This window comes from Rhinatrema bivittatum, chromosome 11, assembly GCF_901001135.1.
Source record: "Rhinatrema bivittatum chromosome 11, aRhiBiv1.1, whole genome shotgun sequence".
In the NCBI taxonomy this organism is placed as follows: Eukaryota; Metazoa; Chordata; class Amphibia; order Gymnophiona; family Rhinatrematidae; genus Rhinatrema; species Rhinatrema bivittatum.
This window is the reverse complement of record NC_042625.1, coordinates 87,611,122-87,620,279: the sequence shown is the minus strand read 5'-3', so window position 1 is coordinate 87,620,279 and position 9,158 is coordinate 87,611,122. Positions and strand designations below refer to the sequence as shown.

At 41.4% G+C, this 9,158-nt stretch overlaps 1 protein-coding gene across 7 annotated transcripts in view; it reads right to left on the bottom strand.

Annotated features, from left to right (window-relative positions):
• Window positions 1–325: 325 nt before the first annotated feature.
• The window catches only part of AHDC1 (AT-hook DNA binding motif containing 1), a 145,859-nt gene continuing 137,026 nt past the window's right edge, over window positions 326–9,158 (bottom strand). For 6 of the 7 annotated variants that reach the window (XR_003859135.1, XR_003859138.1, XR_003859139.1 and 3 more), the window contains 2 exons: window positions 6,479–6,986; window positions 326–777 (listed from right to left, as the gene is read on the bottom strand). The gene's annotated coding sequence lies outside the window, so the exon portion shown is untranslated. The remainder of the gene's footprint in view (window positions 778–6,478; window positions 6,987–9,158) is intronic. The other variant, XM_029619093.1, reaches the window with a different exon arrangement.

Genomic DNA, 9,158 nt, shown 5'->3' with positions numbered 1-9,158 from the left:
TTCCTTAACAAGAAGTGGCAAATAAAAACAAATTAATCTCAAGTGCCCATTCCCACCCCCAGCCCCTCCCCCCAAACACGGTCCCAAACACCCCACTCTGGGAAATAGATCTTTTGATTTTTTTTTATGCTTTTTTTTTTTTTTAATACAAATGTCAATCTTTGGGTGTACACTGCCATAAAGAAAGAAAAAAAAATACCCCTAAAAAGTTAAAAGAAAAAATATAAAGGCAAATGAACCCCAACTAAACCATGCGGAACCACCACTTCACAGAGCCAAAGCAGATGTACAGAACACAATCTACAGCACACAATTTATAATAAAACACTATGTACAATAAATAGTTTAGTGTAACTTTGCTTGTCATTCTGTAAATACATTTCTCAGTGCATACTGAAAGATCACTCACTTTCCTTTCTGTGGGGTTTTTTTTTGTCATTTGTCTCTCTTCTTTTTTTGTACTTTTTCTATACACATTTTTAAAAAGTATTTACAGTTGCTGGTTTTGTGCAGGATAAAAGAGTCCCCTCACACGCTTTGAGAACAGAAGAACAGAGACCACTCAGGTCACTGCCACCTCCACTGGAAAAAGAAAAAGAAAGAATACAATTTCTAAAAAGGTGGCTGATGCAGAAAGGGCTCTGCTGCCGGACACATCTGCAGGCGCCCGGATGGGCTGGCAGAGGTCCTTTTTCCCCCAGGTCTGCCAGATTGCTGTGCGATCTTCTCCTCATGCATCCAGGGCTGCAGGGCTGCCTTCAGGCTTCTTTTTGAAAGCTGGGGAAGGAAGGAGTGAGAACCATTTACTGGGAGTCTGCAGCCACATGTGGTCAACTCTCCCTCCCCCAGCTCCATAAAAGCAAGTGGTAACACCTTCTCAACTAACCCAACCCAATCTGCTGGCTCGGGAAGACGTACAGTACATTCAGAAAAATTCAGCCCCCTTTCACATTTGCACATTTTGTTATGCTGCAGCCTTATTCTATCACGGATTAATTTGCATTTTTTCCCCTCCTCAAGCTTCACACAATTATCCATAATGACAAAGCAAAATCAGGTTTGTAGAAATTTGTGCAAATTAATTAAAAAAAAATGAAATATGTCAGAGTAAAATCAAAGTACATGCAAGACAAGTGCAGTAAATATTTCATAGTCCATATGGTCTTCAAAAAGAAATGTTATTATTAATCCGATAACGGCAACTCCACTGTTTCAACAATTGTTCTTTTCAAAGCCATAAAGTCAAAGAAATTGTCTGTAGACAGGATTGTGTCGAGGCACAGATCTGGGGAAGGGTACAAAAAAAAACTAATGCAGCATTGAAGGTCCTGAAGAGCACAATGGCCTCCATCATTCTTAAATGGAAGAAGTTCAGAACCACCAGGACTCTTCCTAGAGCTGGCCATCTGCCCAAACTGAATGATAGCAGGAGAAGGGGCTTGGTTAGAGAGGTGACCAAGAACCCGATGGTCACTCTGACAGAGCTCCAGAGTTCTGCTCTGGAGATGGGAGAACCTTTCAGAAGGACAACCATCTCTGCAGCATTCTGTATTGTTATCGGTTATATGTAAGGGCGCTGCCCAAAAGTTTTTTGTTCTTTGTGAACCGATGCGATGTGCGAACGGCTATCGGTATATAAGAGACTTTAAATAAATAAATAAATAAATAAATAAATAAATTCCACCAACCAGGCCTTTGTAGTACAGTGGCCAGACGAAAGCCACTCCTCAGTAAAAGGCACATGATAGCCTGCCTGGAGTTTGTCGAAAGGCACTTAAAGGACTCTCAGACCATGAGAAAAAAAGATTCTCTGGTCTGATGAAACCAAAATTGAACTCTTTGGCCTGAATTCCAAGCATCATGTCTGGAGGAAACCAGTCACCGCTCATCAGTTAGCAAATACCATTCCTACAGTGAAGCATGGTGGTGGCAGTATCATACTGTGGGGATGTTTTTCAGCTACAGGAACTGGGAGACTAGTCAGGATCAAGGGAAAGATGAATAGAGCAAAGTACAGAGAGATCCTTGATGAAAACCTGCTCCAGAGCACTCTGGACCTCAGACTGGGGCAACAAGTCAACTTCCAACAGGAAAACGACCCTAAGCACATAGCCAAGACAACACAGGAGTGGCTTTGGCATAAGTCTGTGAATGTCCTTGAGTGGCCCAGCCAGAGCCTGGACTTGAACCCGATCAAACATCTCTGGAGAGCCCTGAGAATAGCTGTGTATCGGTGCTCTCCATCCAACCCAACAGAGCTTGAGAGGATCTGCAGAGAAGAATGGGAGAAACTCCCCAAATCCAGGTGTGCCAAGATTGTAGCATCATAACCAAGACATAAGGCTATAATCGCTGCAAAAGGTGCCTCAACAAAGTGCTGCGTAAAGGGTCTGAATACGTACTAAATGTGATACTTCAGGTTTTATTTTCTAATTCATTTGCACACATTTCTACAAACCTGATTTCACTTTGTCATTATAGGGTATTCTGTATAGACTGAGGAGGGAAAAATGCAAATTATCCATTTTAGAATAAGGCTGCAACATAAAAAAAAGTGGGAAAAGTGAAGGGATCCTCATATTTTCTGAATGCACTGTAGTACTGTAGTTTCCCTGTTCTTTCCCCCTCACCCCCTGCTACAATGGTTTGGGTTGTATTTACTTAATCAACCATCAAGTCACAAGTATTTACTTAATCAACCATCAAGTCACATAGATGTCATAATTTTCAGAAGTAACCTTAGAGATAAGCTACACTAACCACCGTCACTCTCTGTATATAGTATCCTATTGTTTGTATAATATTGTTTCTCCCCTCTTCTTTTCCAATCCCCAGTTGCTCACCCTTGTTTCAATGTAACTTCTGACTCTGCCAATATCTGTCTCATATTAATATATTTATTGGCTATGTTATCGTTAAAACTTTGTTCGATGTAAACCGAGTAGATTTGATCTGTATCAAGAAATTCAGTATAGAAAAAGCCATAAATAAATAAATAAATAAATATTTAACCTCCCAAAGTTGGCTTTCCACACAAGCATCCCCAGATCCATGCTAGGCAAACCATGCTTGTTCTGGGCCATTTGTTGGATAGGATACTAGGAAGGGGGGGGGGGGGCTAGACAGTTTGAAACAATTCACACAGGAAAGTATACTACCCCCACAGTCTAAGATTATTCTGAGAAAATACAGCTTTGTATCTGCTTTCACCTATTTGTCACCTTCAAATTTTAACAGGGCTGATATTTTAATGCATTATTATTTTATCTATAGTAAGATGTACTCTAATCTAGAAAGATCTCAGTAGATTGGTGGAATTAGGCCTGGTCAGAGCCTAAAAAGCACTAGGAACTCCAAAAAGTGAGTGGGTGCTTGATAAAGCTCACAGCTTCCCTCGGAGCTACTGCAGGACTCATGTCACAGTCCTCTGCTAACAATGATCTGCAACCAAACAAGTAAATTCCAAACATCCCCTTCTGGTTTCTTCATCTGCCGTCAGAGAAATACAGAGCATGTTTCACCTTTATTCTATTCTATTTAGGTTTAAAAATTCTGTGGTGGAAGTTGTGTCACACTGTTATAATGGCAGTCCCCACAACAAATCAGTTCAGCGGCAATCTTGAAAGAGCAGTTTATGGGGCAGGTGCCACTGCTTGCAGAAGAGACAGGTGATGTCTTCCTCTCGGTGACAGGTGATATTTTCTTAAAGTGAAGTCCATTTAAGAGGCAGTGCTCTGAAAACCTGCTGTGATAAACAGCAGCCAGTAGTCCCAAAGCCAGCAGCTCATGCCTCTGTACCAGCTGTGCCCATGCCAGCTTCTGTTAAGTAGGGAAACAGTTATGTCTGGGTGTGAGTGGGGAAAAAAAAAAGTCCAAAGCCCATCAGAACTCAAGGCATACCAATGTGGGGGGGTTCTATCTACAGAATGACTTACTTTATTAATCTGGAAAGTATTTCTCCTGGAGTGACCTAATGAGCTGCAGTCTTCTGGGGATCTTCTCTGTCCACATAACATCAGCCTATGGCCTTTACTTAGCTTTATACTCATATTTTCTCACAAATGAACGAAGCAAAAGCAAGTACGGTACAGGGAGAAGGCAAAAGAGCGAAGAATTTTCCCAAATTAAATTGACTTTTCCAGGTGGATTTAGGAACAAAGGCAGACGCTGCTCTCTAAATTGCGTTGCCCCCTCTAATATGACATTGCTGTGTCAGGATTCGGCAGGAGCCTGAGCTCTGAAGTGAGACTTCAGGTTTAGAGGCAACAAAAGGTTTTGCTGCCTGACTGGTCTTTCTCTCTTTAGTTCAGATGGCGAGGAGGGAAAGATGAAGGCTGAGAAAGCGGGTCCATGATAGCATTGACCTCCAAAACTCTAACATAAACTAGCCGCCTCCTGGAAGTGCGGCGCTCCGAGCATTACAAACGGCACCCAAGAATACCTTCTGTTTGGGAGGTGTGCAACAGAAAACAATTAGGCTGCTGGCAGGTCTCTTCACACAAACTGCACTAGCAAAACCCCTCACCTCAGACACATGTGAAAGGCGCAAGCTGACCCGCGACCACAAACTCGATACAAAAAAGGCAGACCAAAATCAAACTGGAAACCAGCCTGCAGGCAGTGTAAACAGTGGGGAAATGGAACGAGAGATTGCAGGCCTCCAGTGCTCTATGAAATATATAAAGATGAGAGATCCATATACTCCAGAAAACCAAACATTTCCCACATAAGAGAGTTTTCCCTACTATTTAGCTTTCTATATATTTCTCTCCTCCTCGTGTCTTTATGTCCTTGTTACACAGTGTGCAGCTGTATTTATAGGTTTGTAGGAATCTGATAGGGGCTGTGATGTGAATGCTTCCAATATGGCCCATGGAACTGGACTGAGACCACCAAGTCATTTCTTGTAGGCTACCTTTTTAGATCCCCATCAACCTGAGCTGGATCAGAACTGGCATCCTAAAGGTAAAGGTCTCACAAGAACAGCAGGAACTGTAGGAGTATGGGTTAGGAATGTATATAAACTAAAGACCATACTATCACACTATCAAACAGAACCACTATAACTGTCATTCTTAACTATATTATTTTGTTATAGTTAGAACATAAGACTTGCCGTATTGGATCAGACCAAAAGTCCATCAAACCCAGTATCTTGTTTCCAACAGTGGCCAATCCAGGTCACAAGTACCTGGCAGGATCCCAAGGGTTAGAGAGATTCCAAGCTGCTTATCCCAAGAATAAGCAGTGGATTTCTGCAACTCTACCTTAATAATGGTTAATGGACTTTTCCTCCAGGAACTTGTCCAAACCTTTTTTTAAATGCAGCTACACTAGCAGCTTTCACCACATCTTCTGGCAATGCTCACCCCTTGTTTTATGTAAACCCCATGATACGAACTTCCGTGAATGCCGGTATAGAAAAACACAAATAAATAAATAAATAAAAATGAATTCCAGAGCTTAATTGTGTATTGAGTAAAAAAATATTTTCTCTTATTAGTTTTAAATATTACCCAGTAACTTCATTGTGTGTCCCCTGGTCTTTTGTACTCTTTGAAAGAGTAAACAACTGATTAATGTTTGCCTATTCCATTTCACTCATTATTTTATAGGCCTCTATCATATCTCCCCTCAGCCATCTCTTCTCCAAGCTGAAGAGCCCTAACCTCTTTAGCCTTTCATCATAGGGGACTCATTCCATCCCCTTTATCATTTTGATCACCCTTCTCTTTACCTTTTCTAATTCTGTTAGAACTGCACAGGTCGCACCATTATGATATTCTCTGTTTTATTCTCCATTCCTTTCCTAATAATCCCGAGTATTCTATTTGCTTTCTTGGCTGCTGCCACACACTGAGCAGAAGATTTCAACGTATTTTCAATGATGACACCTTTTCCCAATGTGGAACCTTGCATTTTGTAGCTGTAATTTGGGTTACTCTTCCCTAAGTGCATCACTTTGCATTTGTTCCCTTTAAATTTCATTTGCCATTTGCATGCCCAGTCTCCATGTTTTGCAGGGTCCTCATGCAATGTCTCACAATCCTCTTGCGATTTCAGAACTTTGAATAATTTTGTGTCATCAGCAAATTTGATCCTCACTTGTTGTTCCCATTTCCAGGTCGTTTATAAATATATTAAAAAGCAGTGGTCCCAGAACAGATCCCTGGGGCACGCCACTATTCACCTTTCTCCATTGGGAAAATTAACCATTCAGCTCTACTTTCTGCTTTCTATCTTTTAATCAGTTGGCAATCCACATTAGGATTCTTTCTGTTTTACAAATTAATGCATGGACTTTGGCAAATTATGCATAATTTGTCATGCCAATATGTATTTATAAAATTTATACCCACTCAATCCACTCTTCTTTGAATTCCAGTTTGATTAGAGAGAGAAGCTGAAAAGAAAAAAGCCATTGGAAAGCAAATTTTGATGAAGAAAGAGAAAATGTGATTTTGTGCTGCAAACTTACCATTTAAATGATGTGTACAACTGTTCCATTTAGACAGATTTTTGGGCTCTTCCCCCCAAAAAAATTTAACACACACAAAAAAAAAAAAAAATTAATAATAATTAAAAAAAATCCCAAAATATGAGGTGGGTTTGAAGTTCATGGTTTCAGTCTGGAGCAGGGAGTTTTCCTTTTAGTTCATAGATAAGAATAAAAAAAAAGATTTCCTTCGACTCTACACGTCACTGCCCCATGTGCGCGCACGCACACGCACACACACGCCCAGACACGCACGCACACATACCAACACGCACGCACGCTCGTTCACACATGCCGCAGTACTTAGATTGTCTTTCTGCTGTAAGTCCACAGTTGACTTCATGTCGCGGTCCAAAAGCACACCGTGTTGTTCTTATACAGAGAGATATATATTTTTAAAAAATGTTTTTCATTTAAAAAAAATGCCTTGATTTTTAGTTAAATACAGAACTTTAAAAGTGTTCCTCAAAAAGTGCTGGATATAGTATCTCTGAAAGAGAAAGAGAAGAGGAGAGGATTACTGCAATGGCCACGGCCATTCTCACAGTATGGCAAAGCAAGTGAATTCCTTCACTTTGCAAAACAATTCCCCTTCCCACTAATGAGTTCTAATGGACCGAAAAGTACTGTTCCAGAAATTGGTGGGTGGCACAGGAGATTCCAGTGGACACATCATCACTATTTAATAGTCTCTGCATCTCTTCTGTGCTCTAACAACCGTTGAACAGAGACCTAGCAGTGACCGTGGAGGTTCCTTGAGACAGAGGAAACCCATAGGACTTATTGCACAGCGTACACAAGGCCTGCAGGTGGAATGCTGAAATATTACATTCTCATCGCAAAATGTTTTCCATAAGAATTTTAAATTTTCTGGAGGAGGTTTCTGCTGAACGAGGCAGCCTCCCCGACAAAGAATTACACTACCGTAGCTTTCCCAGCCTAACTAGACAGGGGCGCCTCTCCCAAGCCTCAGCTAACTGATAAAGCCTGAGTGAGAAACCAGTGCAAGTCGCGCACCTACTTTCTGACAAAGATCGACAGGGCAGAAAAGGGAAGGGAACATAAGAGAAAAAAAGGGAAAGGGACAACTATTTCTAAAGCGTTTTTTGCCACAGGCACAGAACCCGTACTGTTCCCGAAGAGAATGGGTGATGTGCATAGGCTTTCCACATAGGTGCCCTTTTCACAGCTATCAATTATAAAAACCGTTACCACTAAATGGTAAATGTCCCCATCATAAAGCCCAAAATGATGTTTATTTTTAATTTTGTGCAATTTGTACAGTGCATTGAAGCATATGAGACAAATGCTGTGCGATGTCACCCAGCACGGAGAAGAGCTCATGCTGGGCGACATCGCATATCTGCCTTGGCCCAATGCCGCAGCAGATATGCAGATTAGCAAGCCCACCCCTCCCTCCCTCCCCTTTTTATTTTAGCTAGCCAAAATCTGGTGACGGTTCTTTATGTGCTAGTGTCAGCCAGGCTGGACTACTGTCATTCACTATATCTGGGCCTCCCACATGTGCACTTCAATTAGTTCAAAATGCATCTACTCATTTGAACTGGATTAAACCTTCCATCAGCGCATCACATTGGTTACCTGCATCTTTCAGAGTGAAATTCAAGCTGTTGATGATTACTTTCAGACTATTTAAAAACCCAGACCTTTACTGCATTATTTAAAGGACTGTCTGATACCTTATAACCTGGTAAGGCCACTTATATCCTCAAATATGGCATCAGCCCAGGTCCCTTCCAGAAAGGACACTAAACTATAGGGGATGAAGGACCAGGCTTCCTTGGTGGCCACCACTAGACTATGGAATCCCCTACAGGAAGCCTCGCCGAAGCTTTTAGCCGTTTATTACTTACATTGAATTACTGCTTTGGTATAAGTTAGCACAAACAGAGAGATTTACAGTTAGGATAGCAACAGATTTGGACACAAGATTTGTTGGCAAAAAGAAGAAGTAGGGGCTGTACTCATTTTTAGGCAATTTTCCTTCCTTCACATTTCGAGAGTTTTTCTAGGATCATCTCAGCCCCTCTGTACAGGACTGCGTTAAAAGTCTGTGAATATGAATCCATACATTTAAAAGCAATGAAAAATTGCACGTTGGCAACTGTGAGAACCATCAGCCCACCCTTCCTGATGGCAATGCAGTTTTCCATAGCTCGAACAGAACTATTTCAAAGTCATCCCTTTCCCCCTCCAGAGAACTGAGTGAACTCATGCCATCTTCCAAGTGCACACCGGAAAGAAGGCATTGCAGTTTCTGTACAGAGAACCCTTACAACCAATCACCCTGCAGATGCCAAGGGCATGGTTAAATTAGCAACATTAGCTATATTCTTCAAAAGTTAAAGTTGCTCAACACCAGTGCTCAAGAGGCACGAAATGGGGCTGCTTTTCAGAGTAACCAAAATATGCAAAAGTCATTTGGTGCTAGGACCAAGGGCTTGCAAATTTATCTGATGAATATTCACTCTGGATATCCTGAAAATCATAATGGTTTGTGGCCCATGGGGACAGGAACTGAGACCCACCAGACTAACAGTCATGCACCTCATACAATATCCACATCCTGTTTAAAAAAAAAAAACAAAAAACAAAGACGTTTTTTGGCACACGCTTCAGCCTCTTGTGCTGAAGTCTGCTT